The sequence below is a fragment of the Petaurus breviceps genome, unplaced genomic scaffold, assembly GCF_028583685.1.
Source record: "Petaurus breviceps papuanus isolate PSGF00001 unplaced genomic scaffold, PetGlider_PUasm1.0 186, whole genome shotgun sequence".
Lineage (NCBI taxonomy): Eukaryota > Metazoa > Chordata > Mammalia > Diprotodontia > Petauridae > Petaurus > Petaurus breviceps.
This window is the reverse complement of record NW_027185798.1, coordinates 24,128,600-24,155,777: the sequence shown is the minus strand read 5'-3', so window position 1 is coordinate 24,155,777 and position 27,178 is coordinate 24,128,600. Positions and strand designations below refer to the sequence as shown.

General features: G+C 43.3%; 1 long non-coding RNA gene and 1 other non-coding gene across 2 annotated transcripts; one reads left to right on the top strand and one right to left on the bottom strand.

Moving 5' to 3' along the window:
- Positions 1-1,423: 1,423 nt before the first annotated feature.
- TRNAT-CGU (transfer RNA threonine (anticodon CGU)) lies at positions 1,424-1,495 on the bottom strand. The gene has a single exon. It is a non-coding gene; the product is annotated as a tRNA-Thr (tRNA).
- Positions 1,496-1,511: 16 nt separating this feature from the next.
- On the top strand, positions 1,512-11,940 carry LOC138162569 (uncharacterized). The gene is made up of 2 exons (XR_011168659.1): positions 1,512-1,794; positions 10,509-11,940. It is a non-coding gene; the product is annotated as an uncharacterized lncRNA (long non-coding RNA).
- Positions 11,941-27,178: the final 15,238 nt, after the last annotated feature.

Below are 27,178 nucleotides of genomic sequence, written 5' to 3'. Positions count from 1 at the left end.
GTCCCCATTTAATAAATAAGAAAACTGAGGTTTAGGGAGGGACAGTACAGTACAGCTATAAATGTATGCATGTGAAAGATGTCAGAAATTGTTTTACTTTGAAAAGGAGTACTCCCTCACCCAAGAAGTTGGGAATCTCAACTTTAGCCCCATGCGGGGCTAATGTTCTTTATAAAAGTTTATTTCTAAATCTGAATGTAGGTAGGAAGGAGCACCCAACAGTCCCACTTCCTTAGTGCCTGAAAAACAATCCTCTTGAAAAAAAAAGCTGCCTGTACACTGGGAATGGGGACTTTTTATTCAAGGATACTTCTGAAGGGGTCCCTCTGTGGGAGGTAAGCCTGTTCCAAGCAAGCATACTCCCAAGACTGCAACCCCCCCCTCCCCCTCCCCCCGCCCAAACAGAGGCAACCCTAGCATCAGAAAAACCTCTCCTCCCCATTCTTTGCAAAGACAGGGAAGGATGGGTATGGAACTCCGAAAGATTCAGTCTTTGTTGATATGTTGCTTAGGAAATGGAAATTGCAACAAAACAATGCAAACGAGCTGAGATATCCAAGTGGGCAAAGTTGGCCCTAAAGACTCCTCCTCGTTTCTTTGCAGATGCGGGGGAGGTGGGGGGGGTTGGGGCGGGGAGGAGGACGTGGATGTAGGATACTGTATCTCCAGACTTAGTTACTAAGTCGCATAGTTTTGCTGAACTTTTTTCATTGGCTCTCTGGGAGGCGTTGGGGAGGAGAGTTAGAGTGAGACCTGCAGGCAATGTGAAAACACGATAGTCGTAGAAATGAGCTTAAAAAGAAACTAGAATTAGAAGGACAAAAAGAAAAAGAAATCGGACGCCCCCAGGAAATTTCAGCCACGCTCCCCGAAATAGAGCCCCAGATGAAAAAGGGGAGTCCTTTGCCTAGCCCCGCATGCCCGCGCCACCTTGTGGCTGACCAGGCTCTCACCAGCCTCCAGGGGCCGCACCTCAGCTGGGCACAGCTGGGTAGCTGCCAGAGGCACCCAGGGGGTGAGGGATTCCTCTCCTTCGACCTCCCGGGGCTGGGGACAGCCTGTTGTGTCTGCCGGTCCCTAAACTGCCCCTGAGGTCAGCTGCAGCCGCTATACGTCTGGGGAAGGGGGGAGTGTAGGGAAGCATAATCCCCTCCACCCCCTTTTAGGTTACCCAAGGAGTACGTCCCTCCTAAAACCTGCCGTGACCTCAGCCCTTCCAAGATCCTCCCGGTAGCTGGCCCTGGGTCCGCCCTTGGCCTTGACAGCTGTCAAGGTCTGCCCGCGATGCCACCGTAGCATGGGACAAGGGGTGGGGGTGGATGTTGGGGAACCCCAGAGAGCAAACGTCTAAAATAACTAAAAATGCGCCCTGGCTAGGAGGGCCGGGAGCCGAAGAGGGCCGGGCCACGGCCCCCCACGCCGCAGGCACGGACGGGGTTCGAACCCGCGATCTTCGGTTTACGAGACCGACGCCTTACCACTTGGCCACCGCGCCTGACAGGCTTGCAGCAGACGAAAGCAGTCAGTGGAAGGCAGGCGGGGCGGCCGCTGCTGGCCGGGGCCTCTCTCGGGCCGCTGGCCCTGCCTCTGCCCCGGCCCCGTGCCCAGCTCGGGCTTCCCCTGGGCGCGTGCTCAGCAGCAGCCCCCGGGGCTTGGCAAAAGCCGGCCCGCGAGCCCAGGCTGCCCCGCCAGCCCCGGTGGCGCCGTCTCGGGGTCCCAGCAGGACCGAGGAAGCTCCCCGGAGCCGCAGGAAGCGGTCTGGGCTTGCGGGCCCATCCCGGCTTTGCCGAAGAGGTACCCCCCACGCGCGCCGCCCCCCTCGGTCCCTGGGATGCCCCTCCCACGCAGGAGGCCCTTCAACATCCCCCCCAATATCCCAGGGCCATCGAGCTGCAGCCCCCGAGTTCCTCCGTCACACTCTTCCCCCGGCAGTCCCTGCAATTTCAAGGCATGAAAGACGTTCCCCCCTCCCCCGCGAGCTCGTGCGGGTGCCCTCCTTCCCACGAGCGCGAGAGCCACCAGGAGGCAGTAGATGCATGCGTTCGTGCATGGGTGCATACGTGCATGTATACATGCGTGCATGTCTGAATACAAAGTGTCTGTGGTACGCCCCCCTCCCCCCGCAGGTCATTCCCCACCCCCTCCTTCCACTCTCCTCCCCGGCCCCAACATGACCCAGCAGCGCGCGGGACAGCTCAGTTCTCCCAGCACGAACAGCAGGAAGAAAAGCAAGCGCAGGCCGGGGCGGGGAGGGTTCTGCTGCTCCCCTCCACCTGGAACTGCGGGCGGTCTAAGGAGGAGAGGGTAGCAGAGATGCGTGCTGACAGAGAAGCAAGCAGAAGCCCCCCAGAGGTCCGCAGTAGCGTCCGGGGCTCAGACCCCGGGCCCTTTGTCCACCTCCCTGCACCGGCACGACCTGATCCCAGGGTCTGCTCTGGCGGGAAGGCCGCCGCTCGGGAAGCGCAGAACTCGGCGTCCAAGTTCAAAGTCCTGGCCCGGGAGCCACGAGCTCAGGGTGTCTGAATAAAGTTCCAGCTGCACGCATGGTGCCGCCTCCTTCTCTGTAAAAGCAGGGTCTCGGATGAGACGAGCCCGGGTGTATTACTGAGAGTAGGGAAAGAAAGACGCGGACCGGCCATTTCACAGTTTAAGTAAAGTGAGTTACGCATGGTAAGGAGGTGTGGGCTTCATTTCCTGGGCTGAATTTTCTGGGAAGTCTGTTGTTCTGATTCTTCGTGACCCGATTGGAGGTTTTCTTGGCAGAGATACTGGAATGGTTTGTCATTTTCTCCGACCAGATGAGGAAACAGCAGTGTCTGAGGCTGGATTTGAACTCAGGTTCAGACTGACTCCAAGCCCGGCATTCTATCCACTACGCCACCTGGCTGCAGGTCTACCTCCTCAGTTATGTATTAGAGCCAGGAAGATGAAACACAGAGCCAGGTAGTCAGGTAGTACAGTGGTTGGAGCACTAGATAGCCTTCTGTAAGACCAGAATTCTGATTTAGCCCCAAACACTAGTTTTGTAACCCTGAGCAAACCATTTTGCAACCCTGCCTCAGTTTCCTCCTCTGTATAACAGGGATAATAATTAACTGTGCCTACCTCCCAGGGTTGTTGTGAAGGAGAGGAGATAATATTTGCATCCCAGAAAGACTGTTACAAATGCTACCTATAATTATTAGGTGGTTTGACTCTCATCTCAGATACTGATTTGCCATATGACCCTGGACAAGTCACCTAAGCTCGGCCTCAGTTTCCTCATCTGTGAAATGAGGGAGTGAGGCTAAATACTCCTTGATTAGAGTAGGAAAAGAGTTTATCCACATCCCCTGGCCCCATTTTACAAGTTAGGAAGCTGTGACCTAGAAAAAGGAAATGGTTTGCTTAAGGGCACACAGGATTTGGTGAGGGAGGCTTCTCAGAGGAAGCATTTCCAATTGAGTTTTGATGGATACACAGGATCTCAGAAGTCATCTCATCCAAGAAAGGATTTTTCTTAACCTTCTAAGGCAGGGGTAGGGAACCTGCAGCTTTCAAGGCCACGTGTGGCCTTCTAGGTCCTCAGGTGTGGCCCTTTGACTGAGCCCAAGTTTTACAGAACAAATCCTTTTATTAAGAGGGTTTGTTCTGTAAAGTTTAGATTCAATCAAAGGGCCTCACTTGAGGACCTAGAGGGCTGCATGTGGCTTGGAGGCCACAGGTTCCCCTGCCCCTGTTCTGAGGAAACTCAGGGTTTTGGGGTAGGATTCTCCAGGAAGACTCGAATCTGGACTCTGTTCAGAGCATATTTCCATAGTATCCATTTCCCCACTCCACCGTAGGATCATTGAATGTCAAAGCTCAGGATACATTCAAACCTTTCATAGCATAGGCTGAGGGAGAAGTGGCAGAATTGACCTCCAGGCTGCAGACCAGACCTGTCAGTCACATGCCCTGAAGTCCCTCACTGCCAACAGAGGGGGTGGTTCAGAAGGGAGAGCAAACAAACAGCAATAATCTCCAAATCTTCCATTTCGCAAAATTCCCTGGTGGTTGCAAAAGGACTTAAACCCATATCCTACTGAGGGGAGTGCCCAGAGGGCAAAAGGGCATCTGGAACGGAGCTATTTGCGTTCTTCAAAAACTTGTTCCTGTCCTTGGATCGTATGAAGTAGAGCTGACTGGGAACCCACAATTCATCTCTTGCCTGGGCTCTTAACCTGGGGTCTGTGAATGGGTATTTTTATTAAAGCTATTTTAATTTTTTAAATATTTTATTTCCTGTATTTAACTGGTTTCCTTTGCAATACTATATATTTTATACATTTAAAAACATGATTCTGAGCAAGGGCTATGCCAGCCTACACTTAACCTACTGTTAAGGTCCCTGGGCTAACACGGTCCCTTTTTTTGAGGAGAGTGGGGGAGGCCATCAGTGTTAGGTGACTTGCCCAGGGTCACACAGCTAGCCAGTATCTGCCGTCAAATTTGAACTCAGGTGCTCTTTACCACTCTAGGGTCTAGCCACTGCACCACCTAGCTGTCCTCTTTTTGGTTTATTTGGTGTCTTTGCAGTTCCTTTTTAAAGATCCCTTTTTTTCCTATTATGAACCTGACATTTGCAAAAAACATAAGCATTCAGGTAAATATTTAACAATAACAACCAGCTGTCCAAAAAAAAAATATACCCAGGACACACTTTTAAAAGCATGTGCATATTAGCATTTTCTCCATCTCTTTCTTAAATCTGTATAATCTACAAAACGGTGAATCAAGCCCTATTGTCAAATCTTGTCATTTCTACCTTTACAGTATTTCCCCATAGGTGTCTTTCTTTCCCATTATGAGTGAATTCAGTCCTTCACCCCCTCTTCAATAACCTAATTCATCCCCCTACCTCCAGACTCTCTTCTCCCATCCAGCACATCCTCCACTCACCTGCCAGTGGTAGGTACCTTTCTTTCTTTTTTTAAGCAATCGGGGTTAAGTAACTTGCTCAAGGTTACACGGCCAGGTGTTTCTGGGTGGGTGCTAAGTGTCTGAGCCCGGGATTGGATCTCCTGGTCGTCCTGACACTGGAGCCGGTGCTCTTACTCGCTGTGCTACCTGGCCGCCCCAGTGGGACTTTTCTAAAGTATTGTTATGACCAAGTCAAATCTGATTCTCCATGACCCCATTTGGAGTTTTCTTGGTAGAGATACCTGAGTGGTTTCCTTTTCTGATTCATTTACAAATGAAGAAACTGAGGCAAACAGGATTAAGGTACTTGCCCAGGGTCGAACAGCTGGCAAGTATCTGAGACCAGATTTGAACTCAGGAAGACTCCAGGCCTGGCACTCTGTGCACTGCACCACCCAACTGCCCATGTATTTATGAAGCTCCTTGGCACTATGTGCCAGGCATCTTGCACCCACCATTCTGCCACCCCTTCTTCTTCCCTCCATACACACTGGAAAGAGGCCTCTAGAAAACTTGCTCTTTGGAGGAGGAAAAACTTGCTAATTGTTTTTTTGAATCAGTGTTAGTTTGGCAATAACCCTAGAGGTGCAGGAACTGGCAGTCTCATTAAATGGAGTTGAAATGGGCCACAAAACCTTTGTTTTTTTTCAAACTCATAGAAATGTAAGTTGCAGATGGAAACATCTAAATCAGACCTTTTAAAAGAGCTCAAAAGTCGTGTTTATTGCCTTCATTCACTCTTGCTAAACCTAAATAACTTCTCTTTTAGGAAATTTATAAGGCTTCAAAATAGGACCATCCTCTAACTTAGGGTGAATTTTATTGTCTATGTTTCTCTCATCATTGTCATTAATGTTTTCAACAGAGCAAGCATTTTCCTTTACTTTTTTCCCCCATATTGTTCTGCAGGTTAAGACATTGAAAAAGAGTACTTTTAAAAGGTGCTACAGATTCTAAAGTGCATCCTGGGAAAATAAATGAAAGCCCCACCCCTTACTTAGAATCAGAGGACCCAAGTCTGATTTCTAACTGCCTTTTATTGTGTGTTTGTGGGACCTTTGGTAAGTCTCTCTCTCTCTCTCTCTCTCTCTCTCTCTCTCTCTCTCTCTCATCTTCTCTCTCTGTCTCTTTTTCTGTGTCTCTATGACTGTCTCTATCTCTTTGTCTTTTTCTCTCTCTGTGTCCTTCACTCCTGTCTCTGTGTGTATGGTCTGTCTGACTCTGTTTGTCTGTCTCTCCCTCCTTCTTTCTCTTTCTGTCTCTCTCCCTTCAATAATCCTAGGCCCTTTCAACTCAATAGATATGATCCTATGTCTAAAATCTCTACCATAGGGGCAGTAGGGTTGTTGCAGTGGTTAGAGTACCAAGCCTAGAGTCAGGAGAGATCTGGGTTTAAATTCAACATTAGATTGTTATTGGCTGTGTGATCCTGGGCAGGTCACTTAACCCCTCTCTAATTCAGTTTCCCCGTCTGTAAAATGGGGGTAATAATAGTAACAACCTCCCAGGTTTGTTGTGAAGATGAAATGAGATAATATTTGCAAATTGCTTTGTAAACTTTAAAGTCCTCTATACATGCTACTATCATTACAATGATCTCCAGACTCTCCTTTAGCCTTACAAATGAATCTATGACTCCCAATCTCCCCAACCCAGGGACTGACTGTTTTTCCAGGCTGGAGAATTTGGCAGAGTTCATCTGTGATTTTCAGTGACTCAAAAGCCTCGAGGCTGACTGGGACTCAAGAGTATGCTCACAGATCTTGGCCTCTTTCCCTCCCAGCCCCATCCCCTTTCCCCCTGTTTAGAAGACAGACAAGTGCACAGCATATCAGACCTGTGTCCTGGGGGTGGGGGTCATGGGGCAGGAATACATGATTACTGCATATGCTTTTCCACATGGGTCAGAGGCTAGAATCGCTAAGAACAGACTCACCCAATTTAAGAAATGGCAGCAATTGGAACTGCCATTAATGGAATGAGTGCAGAAGAATCTGTCAGACTGTGGCCTAAGAGGGTCATTCATTATGTTCATGAGCCCCAACATCCTATGTATGGGATGGGGAGGAGGACATGTGTAATTTGATTTCTTAGGGGGCATGATCCCTGAATCTCCCCTACTATCAAGGGGAAGTAGATTTCCTGGGTAATATGATCTTTGGGAATTGCCTTGTGGAAGATCCCAAGTCGAAGATTTCATAAGTTTGAGAATTTGGGTGCTGGCCCCTCTAGGGAAAGAAAAGCACGGCCCACCTACTATACAAGGGACTTTTTTTTGCAAGAGCAAAGACACAACATGGCAGGGGGGAGGCTCAAGAAACCAGGACCTTGCTACCCCTCAGGATTACAGTGAATAATTTTGACAGTGTAGATCTGATGGCAAGGGGATTCTTTTCTTAGAAGCTTTCAAGGTATCTTCTGAGAGGGGGTCTAAACCACAGGTGTTACCATAAGTCAGGGGGTTGTGGTTTGGGCAGAGAAGGAGGGACTCAACGAAATGACAAAGGTTTGCCCTTCTGAGGGGATTTTATTGGATTTTGTGATTCTTTTTTTGAGTCCTTTGTACTGTCTGCATTTTGGGAGTGGAGGGGGGTTTCTAAAGCCTGTCCTAACCATACTATTATATGAGTGCTTGAATGGGAGATGGGGCCCATTACCTACATTTGAGGAAACCTAGACATTTGCAATATTGAAGCTTTATTTTGGAGATTTCTCCAAATGAAGCTTCACGATCAGGACAAAACGAGCCAAAGAACGTTAGCCTAAAGTAGCAGTTCTCAAACTTTTTGGTCTCAGGATCCCTTTTTATCATTAAAAATTATCTAGGACTCTTAATGAGTTTTTATTTATGTGGGTTGTATCTTTGGAATTTACCATATTAGAAATCAAAATACCTGATAATTATTATGAAAAGTATTTTGAACTACTGACTCCCTGAAAGGAAATGGAAAGAAGCCCGGCAGAGGGACTAGTCTAGAGTTTTGGGGGTTCCGCGGCAGGGGTAGCATCTCAGCTGAAAATTCCACCTGAAGCCCAGAAGATGGCAGCAGAGAGAGGCAGGAAGCGGCAGCAACACTAGACTTGAACTAGATGTAAGGGACTTCATGGTCTTCTCAATGACTTAATAGCAAATGCTTTCTAAAATGTCTTTTTGTTTTAAGTGGAGAAAGAGGGAAGGGGACGAAAAGAGGGGAGTCTAAAACTATACTTATAAATGTAGGTAGAGCTATCTCCCTATTCCAGTGTAGTTTTTCTGAATAAAATCATACAAATAAGTGTGTATCTATAAAAAGTAGTGGAATATTGATTTTGCGTGCAATGCTTAGCAGGAATCTTTCTACTCTGATGAACTATTGGTAAAAATAGGTCTCTGTAGCATGTTAAAGTTGGTGAAGTGCCTTACATATCATCTCATTAGATGGATAGGTGCTAATTTCTCCATTTTACAATTAAGAAAACTGAGGCCCAGAGAGGTTAAGTGAATTGTCTAGAGTCACACAGCCAGCAAATGTCTGAGCCACAAGTGAAACCAAGGTCTTCCAGATTCTAACCCCAAAGCTCTAACCAAGGATGAGATCAAGAATTTTCAAGGGGTATAGAGGGTGTACAGAGGGTGTTCCAGGCATGTACAATCACAGAGCTGGGAAGTGGCTTGTCATCTACTGGAAATAGCCAACAGGTCAGTTTGTTTGGACTGCAAAACGTGGGATGGGCACTAAGGTGCACTTACTATAGAAAGATAGACTAGAGTCCTGTAAATACATCAGGAAGTGATGAAGGAGAACTAATGTTTTGCATGAATGGAGAACCACAGAAAGCCCTGAAACTGGGAGGGCTTTTCTGGAACTTCTGTGTGAGAAGGGATGCCCCAGTTTGCCACACATTATTATTATCCCATGTATAACTTTTGTCTCAGGGACTCTCCCAAACATGAAGGGCCCTGGCTCACTTGAGTGGATTTTCTCACATCTCTTGACTCAGAACCCAGGTTATGCAACTCTTCATCCAAGACCCCAGACACCCCCACCCCTTTCACTCTTTATTAACAGGAGACAACTGCTGGGCTGAGGCTCTTTCATTTGCAATGAAGCCTGTTAACCCCAGAGTTCTGAGATTGGGACCTTTCTCAAATTTCCAATTCTCCAGTGACTAGCAGATTTTAAGGTAGGGAGTTCAAATCCTGCCTTCAGACATTCAGTAACTGGGAGAAATTCTCAACCTGCTTCCTTAGCCACAAAATATAAATAACCATAGCATTTCAGGGGGTCCTTTTAAGGACCAAATAAGTAAGTGAGATAATATAGTAAAGTGCTTTGCTTTGTAAAGACTGTATAAATGCCAGCTATTATAATTCAGGCCCAGTTTTCCATGTGTGGTGTTCACCCAGGGTGTTTCTATTGGCTACTCCCCATCTTTTGGTTAAGGGCTCCCTCCAGAGGGCAGATGGGGGCAGGATAGTGGAAGAACCCACCTACAACACCCATTTTACTGGTATTTGTGATAGGATTGGTGGGAGTAAAAGATTGCATCTCTTAGCTTAGAGGAGATCTTGGGATTTTTCCTTGATACTGTTTGGGTTCTTTCTGTCCCTGAGGACTCAGGAAGTGGAAGACTGTGTGACCTTGGGCAAGTTAGATAGCCTCTGGGGCATCAGTTCCCTTGCCTGAAAAATGAGGGGGTTGTTGTAGATTACTTCCCAAGTTTCTCCCATTTCAAAATCGAGACTCCTGTGAATATGACAGTCATACAGCTGTTCAGCAGGCAATTCCACAAGGTGGTGACTCATCTCCAAAGGGAGATTCAACAGAGAAAGCCACCCACCACCCACTACTTCCCCACCCCCAAGCCCTGGGCTCCAGGAGCTGTTTGGAAGTATTAGCGGGGGCAGATCATTGTCAGCTCCCAACCTACGACTTCAAATTTGTGTCTCCCACTTTGCTAGCTCCTAGCCAGGTGCCAGCTGTTTTCCTGTAAGGGTTCCACATTGGTTTTGTTGCTGTGATTTTAATCATCCCCATGTCTCAACTAGTAAATACGCATCAGTTCTTTGTCCCCAACTGCAGTGGAATGGAATGAGGCTATGCACAGCTCAAAAGTTGAGCCTGAGAAATCACAGTACAATGGAAAGAGCTCTCCGTGGTTCTGGAGCCAGAGTCTACTTTGAGTACTCCTTGTGTGACCTTAGCCAAGTTACCTCAAAGGTCCCTGTCCAGCTTTAGTTTCATGATCTTATGAATGTGAAAGTAGTCTTCATCTTCACCCTTCTGGACAATGTCGTGAGTGGTATCCTTGGGAGAAATTGTATCTCTTCTTTTGACTTAGAGAGGCAGTTGTAAAGCCAAAGACACTGGGCTTGGAGTCAGGCAAGAGACCAGTGTTTGAATCATACCCCTGGCACTAAGTCACTTAAACCTCTTTCAGCCTCATTTCCTCCATCTGTAAAATGGAAAAAAAACATTTATAATACCTAATTTTGCAAACTTGAACATGCTTACCCCAAGGGGAGCAAAGAAAGAGAAAAAAGGTCCATGTATACAAATGTATTTATAACAGCTCTTTTTTTACAGCAGCAAAGAACTGGAAAGTAAGGGGATGCTCATCAGCTGGAGATGACCAAAAACATTATTGGTCTGTGAGTGCATTGGAATTCCATTGTGCTATAAGGAACAATAAAGAGAATGATTTCAGAGAAACCTGGGAAGATTTGTATAAGCTGATACAGAGTGAGGTGAGCTGAAATAATTTCTATAATAACAAGATTGTAAAGAAAATCAGCTTTGCATTATGAAATGCAAAATGGATAATTTTGATTATTGAATTGAAAATTCATTAAATTGAAAAGGTTTTGCACATATAAAGTTAATGTAACCAAGATTAGGAGGGAAGTAGAAAATTAGGAAAGAATTTTTACAACCAGCGTCTCTGATAAAGGCCTCATTTCTAAAATATACAGAGAACTGAGTCAAATTTATAATAATACAAGTCATTCCCCAATTGATAAATGGTCAAAGGATATGAACAAGCAGTTTTCAGAGGAAGAAATTAAAGATATCTATAAGCATATGAAAAAATGCTCTAAATCACTATTGATTAGAGAAATGCAAATCAAAACAACTTTGAGGTACCACATCTCATTGGTCAGATTGGCTAAGATGACAAAACAGGAAAATGATAAATGCTGGAGAGGATGTGGGAAAATTGGAACACTAATGCACTGTTGGGGGAATTGTGAACTGATTCAACCATTCTGGAGAGCAATCTGGAACTATGCCCAAGGGCTATAAGTAAGTGCATACCCTTTGACCCAGCAATACCACTTCTAGGGCTGTATCCCAAAGAGATCATAGAAGTGGAAAAAGGGCTCATTAGTACAAAAATATTTATAGCAGCTCTTTTTGGGGTGACAAAGAATTGTAAATCAAGGAGATGTCCATCAATCGGGGAATGGCTGACCAAGTTGTGGTATATGAATGTAATGGAATACTACTGTGCTATAAGTAATGAGGAGCAAACGGACTTCAAAATAACCTGAAGAGATTTATATAAACTGATGCTGAGTGAGGGGAGCAGAACCAGGAGAACTTCGTACACAATTACAGACACATAGTATGTGTGATGACTAACTTGGATAGACTGGGCTCCTCTCAGCAATGCAAGGTTATATGACAACTCCAAAAGACTCATGATGGAGAGGGCTATCTATCCTCATCCAGAGAAAGAACTACAGAGTCTGAATGCAGATTGGAGCAAATTGCCCTTTTTTCTGTTTTATTTTGTTTTGTTTCTTCTTTCTCATTGTTCACTTCATTGGTTATAATTCTTCTTTACAACCTGACTAATGTTTAATATGAAGATATTTGTAGATCCTATATTTGATAACATGCTGCCATGGGGGAGAGGGGGAGAAAATGTGAAACTCAAGGGACTGTGGAACTGAATGTTGTAAACCAAAAGTAAATACATTTTCAAAAATAATAATAATAAAAAAGAAAATCAGCTTTGAAAGACTTTAAAATTTTGATCAAGGCAGTGAATAACCACTATTGCAGAGAGGCCAGTGAAAAAGCATGCTATTGCTGGTGGAGTTGTGAACTGATCCAGCCTTTCTGGAGAGCAATCTGGAATTATGCCCAAAGGGCTATAAATACTTTCATACCCTTTGATCCAGCAATACCACTCCTAGGGTTATATCCCAAAGAGATCATAGAAATGAGAGAAAGACCCATATGTACAAAAATGTTTATAGCAGCTCTTTTTGTGGTAGCAAAGAATTGGAAATTAAGGGGGTGCCCATCAATTGGGGAATGGCTGAACAAGTTGTGGTATATGCATGTTATGGAATACTATTGTGCTATAAGAAACGAGGAGCAGACGGTCTTCATATTTACCTGGAGAGGCTTAAAAGAACTGATGCTGAGTGAGAAGAGTAGAACCAGGAGAAATTTGTACACAATTACAGATACAACGTATGTGTGATGACCAACTTTGATAGACTGGACTCTTCTCAACAATGCAGGGATATAAGTCAATCCCAAAAGATGCATGATGGAGAGAAAAATGTGCATCCAGAGAAAGAACTAGAAAGAACTAAGTTTATATCCAGGTGGAAACAAAATACCTGATATTTGGTTTTATGTCTTCTTTACCATTTTTCATTCCAGCTGGTACAATCCGTCCTTATAACCTGACTAATGTATAATGTGAAAGTATTTACAGATCCTATACTTGACTATAAGCCGCCATGGGGGGGAGGGGGACAAAATGTGAAACTCAAGGAATTGTGGAATTGAATCCTGTAAACTAAAAGGAAACAAACAAATTAATTTAAAAAAAAAGAAAAAAGAAAAAAGAAAGAAAAAAAGAAAAAGCATGCTACCCTGACAGAGAGGTGACGGGCTCAGGATATGTGTATGTATGTATGTATATATACACATATATGTATAAGTATGTGTATGTATGGACATGTAGAATTGGATGTATGTGTGTATTATATATATGTATATGTTTAGACAGTCACTTTGGGAGTTTATTTGACTTGGCTCTTCATATGTGTTTCAAGGGTTTTGTTGTTTTTTTTCTTCATGGGAGGGAAGAGGGGAGAGAAAGAGGAAATAGATTTTTAATTAAAAAACAAATTTAAAAATTAAATTTAAAAAACAAAAACAAAGATATAAAAATAAAACAGATTTTAGCATAAAGTTTATTTTAAAATTAAATTTAAAATATGAAGAGTGCTACATAAATGTCAATTATTATTGATAATTATTAGCACACAGTCCAAGTTTACATGCAGGTGAACATTTAACAATTTTGGTTCAATCCTTCAGTGAGCACAGCATTTGCTTAGAATTTCCCTAGAGAAAAAAGGATAGAATATCATTGTTCCACAATTTCATCAGGAAAATTCATTAACCCCCAACTGAGAGAGTGTGACCTAGTGGATTCAGAGCTGGGCGGTAAGATCTGGGTTCAAGTCCTACCTTTGAAACATGCTGGTTGTGTGGCACTTTGGGCCTCTGGTTCCACAGCTGCACGATGAAAGAAATGGCCTCTCACTTTCCTTCCAGACTTAAATCCAAGATTCTATGATTATTTTTGCCTTTCTTTACATCCCCACTGGTGCTTAGCATAAAGTGTTTAATAAATGCTTATTGATTGATAATGGGCCATGCCCTGTCCTAGGTGCTGAAACTACCTAGGCAAATACAACATAGTCCCCACCCTCAAAGAGCTTAAGGGAGAAGTACAGCCCAAACATAAGTCTTCGAATTCAAGGTAACATGACGAAAGAAAGTACTTACCACCGGGAAGATAAGGGAAGCTTGAGGAGAGGGGGATAGCATACCTGAGTCTCATAAGGGAGCCCATTTTGAGTACCAAGAAGGGAGATGGGGTGCTGCATTTGGAGAACAGCTCTCTACTTTGGTTGTTACTTAAAAACTAAGTGGAGTTATGTGAAATGTCTAAAAAGGTAGGTTAGAGTCAGATTGTGGAAGACCTTAAAAACCAATCTGGGCTTATATTTTATCTTATAGACAAGAGGGAGCACCAGGTAGTTCTGGAGTACAGGAGTGACCTGGTCTGATCTATGCCTTTGGCAGATTATATTGACTTGGGCTGTATATATGACTACAGTGTGGCAACAGCACCAGTCAGTGAAAAACTCTGATTGGTGGCGAGTACCATATAAGATAGAAAGTTTAAAAATCAGCAGAATAGACAGGAGTCAGAGGATGTAGATATGGAACTGAAGTTGGGGTGGGAAGGGAGAGAGAGAAACCAACTATGGAGTAGTAGAGCCTTTGAATCTGAATACTTTGTATGGATCACAATGACTTCAGGACCAAGAAGCCTTTCAGTCATTCTCCACTCTACCCCCCAGGAATCCCAGGAAAGGCACTTCAAAAGGGAGATAGCGCCATATTGTAAGCATCCCCCAATAGGATGACTTAAGTGACTGTGCCCGCCCACTCTTGGGGAGGTATAGGGATCAAAATGGCAGTTACATTACTCCCCTGGAAGTATAAGAGATTGTTACTCTTTGTGTATGGGTTTAGAGAATGTTTAACCTCTTGATTCCTTGTTTACAGTTTTGTGCCTTAAGTGCTTTTGCTATTGGACTTTCATCAATATAGACTAGCAATAGAATAAAATATTGGATGGGGGCTTGGGTTACAAATAGAAAAATTACCCAAAACAAATAGGCTGGACCTGGGAATAGCCAAAGGATGCTCTATGATCACAGGTGAGAGCTGAAATGAACCCTTATAGATCAACTTCTCCAACCCCTTCATTTTGTTGTTGTTCAGTCAGGTACAACTCTTCAGGACCCCATTTGGAGTTTTCTTGGCAAAGATACTGGAGTGGTTTGCCATTTCCAGCTTATTTGACAGATGAGAAAACTGAGGTAAACTGAGGTAAAAGTTAAGTGACTTGCCCAGGGTCACACAGCTAGTATCTGAGGCCAGATTTGAACTCAGGAGACTGAGTCTTCCTGACTCTAAGTCCAGCCTTCTATGCATTATGGTGCTATCTAGCTGCTCTTCAATTTACAGAGGAGAAAACTGAAGGCCAAGGGGCTTCAGGTCACACAGGAATTATTACACAGATAGTAAGTAGCATTGCTAGTGGTGGAAAGAAATTTAATTGAATTATTCACTGGATTATATCATTGAATCAAGGTTGGCATTCCTTTCAATGTAAGTCTAGCACCCAGATCTTCCCAGTGGGCATCCTAAATAGGTCCCTGTCCTATGTGGGGCCAATGGGAAAAGAGAAAACTGGATGTAGATAGACAAATACGTATTTGAAACTCCACTCCTGAGGACAAAAGTAAGGTTAAGTAAAAGGTCTAGTTATAATAAATAATACCAAAAATTAAATCCATCTTCAATTTCAAGGAATTAAAAATATTTTGTATTTTGTTTTAGGCCAGACCTGTGATTTCATCGGCATAGAATCCTCACAAGGAACAAACTCTCTCTACCAATGTAGGTCAGAACCTTCTCTCCAGCTTATAGTCTTAGAGAGTGACTAAAGACTCAGAGAGAAGGGATTTGTGAGGGATGGGGGGAGGGTCATGCAGGCAGTTGATATCAAGAGACAGAACTAGAACCAAGGTCTTTCCTGACTCTGAGATCAGTTCTCAATGCATTCCCTAAGTTGCCTCTCACAATAAATATGTTTATTCAGACTAATTGTGGAGCTAAGACTAGATTATTGGGTCCAAAAAAGGTCCTGTGCTATGCTCAACTGAACAGTACCTTGCTATAGTAGGAAAGACATTACTGAGACTGTAGATTTAGCGCTAGAAAGGACCTTGAAGGCCTCTCAAATCCAACACCTTTTACAAATGAGGAAACTGAGGACAGAGAGGTGAGGGTGATTTACCCAGGAAAGTGGCTAACTCATGTCTTCCTGACTCCAAATCCAGCTCTCTCCCTTCTGGGCCACCAAAGTGCCCCAAGTCTACCTATTTACTACTAATTATTTACAAATACTAATTATTTGACTCTAGACAAGTTCCAACACTTCTCTCAAAGTCCAGCTCTCCATGTGTAATTAAGATGGGCATTATAATATGTGTAACTATCAAGCTCAGGGCTGTTGCAAGGGAAACACTTTGCAAAATCTTTTGTAAAAAATCCTTAAAACATCTGTAGAAACATATTACTATGGTTATAAAACCTTAAATGATGGGCACGATTACCATGATTCCAGAAAGAACCTATACCCATCCCTGTCAGTAGTCCCAACAGGACTGGGCATGCTACCCAAAGGCATAAGATTGGTTGGGTTGAGTTCCCTGGCCCAAAGGGGTGTGGAATCATCACTTCAACAACGGAAGTGGGAAAATGCTGTCCACATCCAGAAAAAGAACTATGGAGTCTCAGTGCAGATGGAAGCAGGCTATTTGCTCTTTTTGTTTTGTTTCTTATCTCTCATGGTTCTTCCCATTGGTTTTAATGCTTTTTTACAACATGACTAATGTGAAAATGTTTAATATGAATGTATATGTAGAGTCTGTATCAGATTGCATGCCATCTTGGGGTGGAGGTAAGGGAGGGAGAGAAAATTTGGAACTCAAAATCTTAGGGAAGTGAATGTTGAAAACTAAAAATGATTTAAAATAAAGAACAGAAGTTGAACCAAAAAAAAAGAACAGGTTGATCGATCCCCATAAACAATATGAAAAAACTCATCCGACCCATCAGCATTGTACTGCAGATCCTTAGATTCAAATAAATCCCCATTTCAGCACATGAAATGTCCAAACGTCATCACCACTCTAAATCTCTATCAGAATTCTTTCTTCTGGGGCCGCTAGGTGGCGCAGTGAATAGAGCACCAGCCCTGGAGTCAGGAAAACCTAAGTTCAAATTTGAACTCAGACACTTAATACCTACTAGCCATGGGACCTCTGGCAAGTCACTTAGCCCCAATTGTCCTGCCTTCCCTCCTCCAAAAAGCAAAAAAAAAAAAAATCCTTTCTTCACCCATTTCCTTTTTTCTTTTCCACTCATAAAGGCTGTAGTGTATACTCTAGTCTTCTGCTTGTGCTTTGCACTTCTCATAATATAGTCCTCATTCCTTATTATATTAATTGCATTATATACCAAAATATTTATGTACCACAATTTATTTAATAATCCCCCTATTGAGGGGCGGCCAGGTGGCTCAGCAAGTAAGAGCACTGGTTCCAGTGTCGGGATGACCTGGGGATCAAATCTGGGCTCAGATACTTACCAGCACACCCAGAAATAACTGGCCGTGTAACTTTGAGCAAGTTACTTAACCCTGATTACTTAAAAAAAAAAATAATTCCCCTATTGAAGGGCATTTGGATTGCTTCTGGTTCTTTTTTTAAGAATTCGGAATGAAAAAACCCTTTGACCACCAATATGCCACAATTTACTTATTTCTCTAGTGAGGGGCATTCGAACTGCTTCGTTTGTTTTTATATTGTAGAATTAGGATGGATGATGTTATGAAAATATTGGACCATGAATGTACCACCATTTATTAGCCATTCTCTTTATTAGGATAATCAGATTGCTTCTAGGGTTTTTTAATTTGTTGTTTTAGGAGTGAAGGGGACTAGAACTAATGATGTCATAAAAATCTTTGAACTGACAAGTTTTTTGTCTTGTTTTCTATAGTCCCAACAAAGCAATCATTGGTTCAAAGACTATAAATCCTTTTCATAACTTTTACTGTGAACTGCTAGACTGTTATCTAAAAAGATTCCATGAGCAATGGAAATCAGCAATCAGTTCTCTACCAGTACTGAGTTCCCATGCATTTATTTATTTATTTATTTACCAATTTAATAAGCAGGGCAGTACCTCCAATTTGTTTTAATTTGCATCTCTGGTTATTAATGAATTTGAGTATTTTTCCAGCTGTTTTCTCTTTTGAAAGTTAGTGGTTCACACTAGAGGTTTCCTTCTCCTCTTGCTGTAGACACCCCCCCCCCCCCATATTAAAGAGACACTCTGAGTCAGGCAAGAAAAGCAAATCATTTATTTACACCTTTGTCTATACAACATTACAGTTCCCTGGATGGGGCTCACCCAATATCATCAAGAGCCCTTTCCTTTCAGAGCAAAATCCAGCCAGAGGTTATAGAGATTCTGGGACACAGAGAGAAGGAAGCACCATTCCTGCCCGCCTCCCCCTCTGGGTTACATGATCTTGTCAGAGGAACCCAGGGATAGGAGGAGAGTGTATACCTGGCTCTCTGCCCCAGGGGTGTCTTACTGTGAAGTCCCAGCATCATCTCCAACCCCAATGGCTTGAGACAAATTTCCAGATTAAGGTCATTGCAGTGAACTCCATTTTGCTCAAGGTAGAATTTTAACTCTAACCTTTTTTAGATGACTACATATGTAAATTTCACATTGCAATAGGTGGCCAAATCTCTTCCCTTTTCCTGGGCTCCAGGAGGAGGGAACAGGAGAAAACTGGGCACAGAGGAAAGGCGGTTATTAGCTGCCCACATCTTAGAACAAAAGGGATCATCTGTTTGTCAGGGAGGGTCTCTTCATCGAATTACCTAAAAATCACATGGTTTGAACAATTACTTGATCAAAATTAATCAAAAATTTAAAATTGCACTCGATAAATCCCTTCTGCATGGAGCAGGATCTATTAAACTCTGACTTAGTGGTCCAAACCACCACCTTCACAGGAGCTAGACTCCTGCTCAGTGATACTCGGGCAGCTACCCTTGCTTTACCCTAGTTTTCAAGGGTAACAACAAGACTTGGAAGCGGTTCCTCTTCTAATAATCCTGTGCAGTTGTTTGAAGCTAACCCAACAAAACCAGTCAGGAATCTGTAATGTGACAGCAGTATTTGCAAACCCCGTTCCTTCCTCAAGTGTGTTACTGGGATTCCATGGGCAGTAGTTTTACAAGAGTAACTGTTTTCTCAGATACAATACTTCTAAAATAAAATGTGCAGGACAGTCAAAGAAGGGCTAAGTAGTTCTGTGTTCCCCTAATCTTTCCGAAATAACAATAATAATAATAATCTGTACAAAATGATCAAATGTTCATTGCCAAGTGGGAAGTCATTTAAGGGCCTGAAGCTTTTGGAGAAGTATGTATAGACCGGTCTATGAATATTTATATATTTTCTTTACATCTCCTCATGGTCCATGAAATTCAAATACAGTTCATCGTATTTATACATTTACAGGTCATGGGAAAGGGAGCCAGGGCCAGGTGACATAGGACAAATGAGTAAAAAAAAAAAGTACCCCAAATTACAGGTAAACGTGAAAAATTCTGTACAGTCAAGACAGTGAGGGAAAGGCACACGTCCAGAAGACCCCTAACACGTGCATACAAGAGATCCATGTGGCCTGGGCAACACAACCCAAACAAAAAACCCTAAAGGGTCCCACAATGCAGTTTCTAGGAAAATGCATTCAAGTGCAAATGGTATTTCAAGCATACCGTGATTACAACACGGATAGCTTCGGAATGTAACCTCCTTCTCCCTGGAAAGTCAGAGCTAGAGAGAGACTCGAAGGCTTATAGCCGTCTCGGGAACATCTAAGTTTTGAAGGGAAAAAACCCAAACTCCAAATTCCATACAAGTTTAACATAGGAGAGTAGCCTTGGTGTAGGAAACCACATTGTGTGTGGACAGTGTGGACACATTCCATTACAGGTCTCAGCTTTGTAGAAACAAGCTTCTCTCAAGAGTTGCTTTTAGATATTCCCCAGCTCCCTACCTTCCTCACTTAAACAGCAGCCAGTCACCCCTGGGTCTGAGAGATGGCAAAGAAAAAGTATGATGAATGTTTGGTCCCTTCCCCACCGTGTTGTCCCTTTATCTAAAGCCTGGATTTTCATCACTCCGCTAATTTATGTAACCACAGAAACATCAGAGTGGGAAGGTTCCTGTAATTCACTCTGGTCATTTTTCAGAAATGGCAGCGGAGGTCCAGAAAAGACAAGTGACTTGCCCAAGGTCACACAGTAAGTTTAGTGTTTGATTTCAAGAAGTGGGTGTCCCAAAGCCAATTAGTGCTGGAGAATAGGAAAATGGCCATCTGACCAGTAGCATCCTTCTGTTCTATTCTCTCACTCCCCTGGAGTCTGATGTGGTTCAGCCACAAATCCATCAGGACAGGCTATTACTGGGCATTATGGTTAAGGACTCAGGCCACTGGTGTACCCATCCACCAATGGAAGATCATGAATACTGACTACCTCCATCGGGACCTTTGTCCGGCTGGCCTCTGGGGGGAGTCCTGCCCTATACCCATATTATTTCCAGTTTTCTCAAGTTTGGTAAAAGCAGGAACAATTCTTGAGTGGTGCTGTTCTCAGCACTACTACCTTTACTACTCTGGACTCCCAGCTAGATACCAGAATCAATACTCATGCATCCCAAAGTGAACTACCAACAGTAGTTACCCAGAAGGCGTCCTGATTCCCAAAGAGATGTCAAGGGTTGAGGAGAAAAAGGCAGAGAAAGGAAGAGATACTTAGCACCAAAACCCAGTTGATGGGCGTTCCTTGAATTGTTAACTCATTTACATGGTCCCTACTGCTCCAAAACAGTTAGCTATTGTAGACCTTAGATGTAACAAACTCTCACCTTTGACACAATTATACCAGACAACCCTGATACAGAGTATCCCCTCAATCTTTCCTAGTTCTTTGACTCATGACCCACTTAAACCTTGTTATTTGAGGACTTTGCTGTACCAAAAAATATCCCCCCCAAATCCAATCCCAGAACACCAAAATACTCTCTCCAAACTCAACCATCATTTGTATCTGTACTTTTAACAACTCGTAGATTTATTGCTGCCATCTTGGGGGGAAACTCACTATAACCCTGCCTGTTGCTGTTGCCACCATGTTCAACCAATTGGCCTGACCAAGTGTTAGTGATGGCAATAGAAACGAGCTGATTTAGGGGAAAATGGTAGCATAGTTGTTGGGTTTTTTTTTTGGGGGGGGGGTGCAGGAGGTGCAGAAGGAGGTCTAATGGGAATGGGAAAGGAGCTGAGTTGACTTTAAGGCAACTCTCATGAAAGTTTCCCTTGGTCTACCCTTCCCCCAGAAAATCTTGGCAGCAGAGGAAATGAAACCACCACTTTTCTACTCAGCAAGGCAGAAGAAAGTACAATTCCCAAGTATGTTTTAAGGAAAAAGCCTTCTCCTCCCCTTTGAATCCAAGATAGCTTTGGGAACAAGGATTTATGTAAACCAATGAAGAACTGAACTCAATTTAAAATCATAGGAGTTAAGAGTGGGAAGGGGCCTTAGAAGTCGTAAAGTTCAAAAGACAAGAGAGGAAGTGACTAATTTAAAATTTACAAAGCCAGTGAAAAGAGTATTGAGATGAGCCAGAGGACTTGAGTGCAAATCCTGTCTTTGGAACTTACTATGTGCGGGACCTTGTGTAAAATGAGGGGTTTAGACTTAGCTGGCCCTTAAGGTCCCTTCTACCTCTGAATATATGATCCTATAAACTCAGATTTTTGTTGTTGTTCAGTCATGTTTCAGTCATGTCTGACTCTTTATAACCTCATTTGGGGTTTTCTTGGCAAAGAGACATACGTGGTTGACCATCTCCTTCTCTAGCTCATATGACAGATGAGGAAACTGAGGCAAACAGGGTGAAGTGACTTGTCCACGGTCAGCCAGCTAGTGTCTTGAGGTCAAATTTGAACTCAGGAACCTGACACTATGCACTATGGCGCCACCTGGCTGCCCCACATATAAACCCAAGTCCTCTGCCTTCCGGTCTTCTCTTTTGACTACTGACTCAGTTTTACCTTTGTTTCTTCCTTGACAAACTCTTCAAAAGACCCTTCATGGGTACCAACTATTCATCTTCAAGGCTTCTGGGAGGAAGTCCTATCATTTTCCAAGGAGATTCCTGAATCATTGGGCCAATGAGACCACATGCCAGGGGAAAAGCCTCTAGGGTGTGAGACAGTGGAGGAGACTTGACTAATTCTTGGTTAACAGCTCATTTAACTTGTGTCATCATTAAAAGGAGCAACGATCAGTCTCCTGGGAATCCTTGAGGCTTAGCTTACCCCAGCACAGTGACTGCCAAAGTTAAAACACTGTCCATTAGCATACACAATATGCCACAACCCGAAACTCTCTAGAATTGCATTAATTCCTTAGAGAGCTGTGCCAATTTCTTCTAAAGCTATAAAAAAGTCACACATGCACAATCTATAAGAAAAAAAAAACAGACTTGCCGTGATTCATATTGTTTCCAAGGCAACTGATATCAAAGTGACTTAAGTATACCTTTGGCTGGGAGTAAAAAGAAAAGGAAATTATAAAATCACATAAAATTATTAGAACTGGTTCAGATAAGGACAGGGACTGGACCTCTGATTTCAACTGCACTGACATAAAGAACTTCCAGGTAAGGAAATTCCCTCCCCAAAGCAGGTTCAGCATCTTCTCAGAACAGTCTAAGATTGCTGCCTAGAACGGAGGTGTCAATCACAAAGCCCATGGTCCACAACACTCCCAAGTATGACTCAAACCAGATTAAAATGTAATTGGAAAATATTTCACAAAATAAAAATTATATACATATATAATATTTTAAAACTGCTGCCTGCAAGGAATCCTTATGTATGAATTAGTGGCTCCTGTTTCTATCCAAGTCTCACACCACAAGCCTACAGCACTGATGAGGTTAAATGACTTACCTAGGACCACAGTGTCAGAGGTACTCAAGTCTCCCTGGATTTGAGGCCAGCTCTCTATCCAGGTTCTTAACCTATTTGTCCTGGACCCCAGTGGCAGTCTGGTGAAGCCCATAGACCTCAGAATAATATCTGTTGCCTACATTCATAATTGAAGGAAACTTCCATTAAAAGAAAACGGAAATAGGTAAATTTTTTCCCATTCAAGTCCATAGATTTGACACTATTGAGGGGGGTGGGGCAAGCAGTCCTTAGACTCCAGATTATGAAGCCCAGCCCTATACTACAGTGCCTCTGTTAGAACAGAAGAGGACCCAAAGATCATCTGGGATTGGCAATGGAAGGGGAAGGAGGCCATGCAGAAGACCCCCATCATTCATCTCTTACAGCCTGAAAGAGACTGACTGGATATATATTTTCTTCAGAGAAGGTAAATGCAAATATGGACTTCTTCGAGGCTTCCTGCTAATGCAGGGTCTGTGACTACAGAAAAAAAAGGAGAGTGCCTTTACTTGTTCTATCAGGCTCAATTCCACCTCTGGCAAAAATCAGGGACATCAGCCCATGTCTGGGCTCAATGATGGGGTGGCTGGCATCTGACAGAGAGATATGTTCATGGTGCCCATTCACTCTATAACCACCAGGGGGACAGTTAGGTCCCAGTCAGGCAGAAGGATTTCAGGTGGACCTAATGGTGCCTTCATGCTGAAGTAAGGGAGGAAAGGGAATTCTCAAGAAGAAACTGACATAAACCTCTCCCATGAGAATGTAAACTCCTTAAGAGTAGAAACTGTCTCACTTTTGTCTTTGTATCCATTCCCAGCCTCTTACATGGTGCTTGGCACAAATGCTTGCTGATTTGTTGATCTAGTCTAACCCCCCCACCGCTTTTTCAGTGAGGAAGAAAGTTAGGCCCAGAGAAATGACTTTCCTGAATCACTCATCAAGGTGAGTGGCTGAGCTGGTTGTGGCTAGAGTGTTGAATTTGGAATTAGGAAACTCGGGGTTCAAGTACTGGCTTAGATACTTAACTAGCTTTGTGACCTCTATAATATAAACTTCTTAACTTCTCTGGGCCTGTTTCTTCATCTGTAAAATGGGATTGATAATAGCATCTACCCTACAGGGTGTTGTTGTGAGGGCAAAATTTGGTAATATACATAAAGCACTTAGGGGCAGGATACTTCTTCCTGCCTTCTCACATCCCCACCTGGCTCCCTGACAGGCATCCAGCATGGAAAGGAGTAGAGTCACAGAGTCCTGCACCCGGAACTGGGAGAGGCTACAGAAATCTTACCATTCAAACCTTTTCCATCAGGAAATTGTAAAGTCCCATTTGTTTTTCCCAGAACTTTCTAATTCTCATGAAAAAAAATAGGACCCAGCCAGTAACAACAGAAGTTGACTTCTTTCCATGCCTTTACTACCCTCTCTTTAATGCCTGCTTTCTGTCAGATTCCATACAAAAGCTAATCAAACTGTAGGGCTGATAGCAGGGAAATTTTTCATACTTCCTTTAACACTTACTAGTTGTTTGACCCTAGGCAAGTCATTTCCTCTCTTTAGTGCCTCAGTTTCCTTATATGTAAAATGAGGGGGTTGGACTGACTGCCTTCCAAAGGTCCCTCCTAAGACTATGATCCTAGGCATTTCCATCTGGGATGGCAACCTTTGGTCTTTGCCCCAAAATTTCATCTAAATGAAATAGACCTGGAGGATATAGGAGTGGGAAGGAAAGTCTTCAGGTAGACATGGAGATAAGTCCCCACTGAACAAAAAGATCATACCTCTTGACCCAAAAGAAGAAGAAAAAGATGCAATATCACAAATAAAATGGCAGCTGGTTTCTCTTTCATTTCCCTCCTCCCTTATCTCTCTCTCTCTCTCAAACACACACACACCCCTTCCACAGTTGCCTCAAAGTTCACTGTTTGGACAATGAGACTTGTTGGTCCACTGGGCTGAATGAAGCAGTGGCTTAATTACCATTGATTCTGACAACTTTTAAAGGTATTTTTAAAAGACTTCAATAATTGATTTTAAAAATTAAGACACCTACACTCAACTTAACGTTAAATAAGTGTTACTCAAGACTTGATCCTTTAAATCAGGTGTTGAGAGAGAATATGAAAGAGAGGAGAGAGAAAGAAGGGAGGAGAGAGAGAAGAGGAGGAGGAGGGGAGAAAGAGAGAGAGAGCGTGTGCACACTAGTGTTTGGCCTTTCTGATCTCAGAACATCTCTTTCTCCTTTGAATAGCTGTGCAAACAGCCACCAACCCAGAGAAAGTAGCACCTGATGTTACCTGGGAAGAGTAAGGAAACAAGCAAAGCCACCAGACCTGCCCAGGTGCCTCCTAGAAGAGGGACTGGGGCCAAGAAAGTTTCCAGGACTCCTGTTTACTTCTGTTTGTTAACAAAGCTGCATCCTCTTTGCACCACGCACAAATTCCTCCATATATCTGCAGCAACTCAAGTACCTGACAATTTTTCTAGGTGTCCCCACTGAGGCAGACCTCTATGGGAGGAAGGGGGCACAACATACACTGTACTTGGTACAATCAAAACAGCACAAAAAGAAAAAAAATACATCAACTGACATTTTTTGGAAAACCTATTCTCAATCTCTTTCTATGGATGATCCCTAGATAGGCCAGAATGTGCTAGGGTTCTTGGCTTCTTTTTCTTCCATTTGCTTAAAACATCCTGAATTCTCTTTGTTTTTTGAATTTCTGCCTCTTTCCCCCACTTGCTTTCTGATTTTTTCCCTTACCTCTTCCAGTCCATTCATTCCATTTTCCTTTTCCTAGATCCTCTCCCCTTCACATCTAACCTTCTCTTCATACCCTTTCCATTACTGGATTTCCCATGAAGTACCTCATACTCAAGTAGGCTCATGGAATGACTTTTTGAATCCTCAGAAGATGAAATCACCCATGAACTGCTGACAGGTCAATATGATTAGAGTGGTTATTTCTTTTTATTTATTTATTTTTGGTGAGGCAATCAGGGTTAAGTGACTTGCCCAGCATCACACAGCTAGTAAGTGTCCAGTGTCTGAAGTCACATTTGAACTCAGGTCCTCCTGTCTCCAGAGCTGGTGTGCCGCCTACCTGCCCTGCTAATTCTTTTTTGAATGGATCTGTGATGTCATAGCTATAGGGAACTCCAGGTGAGAAAATTCCCTCCACCAACACAAAAAGGTGCCCACTCAGTAACTTTAGTCTTTGAGTCCCTCCTGGGGATTTGCCCAGGGTCACATGGCCTACATAAGCTAGAGGCTAATTCGTTATTCCCTACATAAAACAACAATTACTTTTTGTCAGTCTTCCCTGTTAGGGGAAAACTCACCTTACAAAATGCCAAGATCCTGTGTTAGGGGAAAGTCCAGCTCCTATAGCTGCTCTCACAAACCAGATTTTTAAATTAGGGGGGAAAAAACCAAACAAACATTTCCACTTCATTTTTTTTTGCTTCCATGATGGCTCCCCCTCAGTCTCATTATCATTCCTCCACATCCCCTTCTCCAACATGCCCAGACATTCTTTTTCACATGACAGTGCTGAAGAAAACAAGAAACTGAAGGAAAAAAATAAATATAAATTATATATAGATATTTATCTATATCTATATATATATATATCTTTAGAATAAAGGAAATGGGGAAATGCATTACAAAGGAATATAAAAACTCAAGACAAATGTGAAAATTTCAGGGGTGGGAAGAGGAAGACGTTGCCAACTGCCAAAGAGCTCAGTTTCTATGTGAGTGTAGATAAAAGACTCTTAGTGTGAATCCCCCACCAAGTGTCGGGAGAATGATGAAAGTCAATCCCAGTTCTTTTGGGCTACTCCAGTCATGTCCCACAGACAACCTCACTCTTTCTCTTCAGTGCAGGTAACAAAGGGCTGTTTGAATATTCAGAACAAAAGAGCTTCACATCCTAGCAGAGTGCAGGACCCTGATTTTTTATCCAATTCCTTTGATGGCAAAACCCCATTCCCCAAGAGGAGTCAGCCTGGCTTCAGGATTGTGTTGGGGACATCTAGCAGGACTTAAAAAAATGGGTTTTTTCTATCTAGCCTGGGCTGGAAGGGCAGGGGCTACTCATACTCCCAGTCTTATTGCTAATCAACAACCAACTCAGTTTCTCATTTGGGTCAGTTTGCCTTTCCTTAGGAAGCCTGGTGGGCCCCATTCCTATAGGCTCACCATATTTATGCCAACTGTGATGCAGACAATCTGACTTAGCACCCTGCTGCTCAGAACTTCCCATTTCAAGAGATATGCCAGTCTCTGCCTCCTAGATTACAAACACAGACACCACCATATTAAGTTACACTGGGACTTAAAAATATGGGTAAGTACACCCCTCTTGGTTAGATCCAAAATCTCTGAGGATGTTAGTTTTAGCCCCCACACAGACACGGCCCATGGGTGTCCAGATCTAGATGCCAGCCATTCAGATGTTCAGGGATGGAAGGTGATGGTGTGGGATGGAAGTTGCTGGGAATAAAAACCCTTCTCACCCCAAAA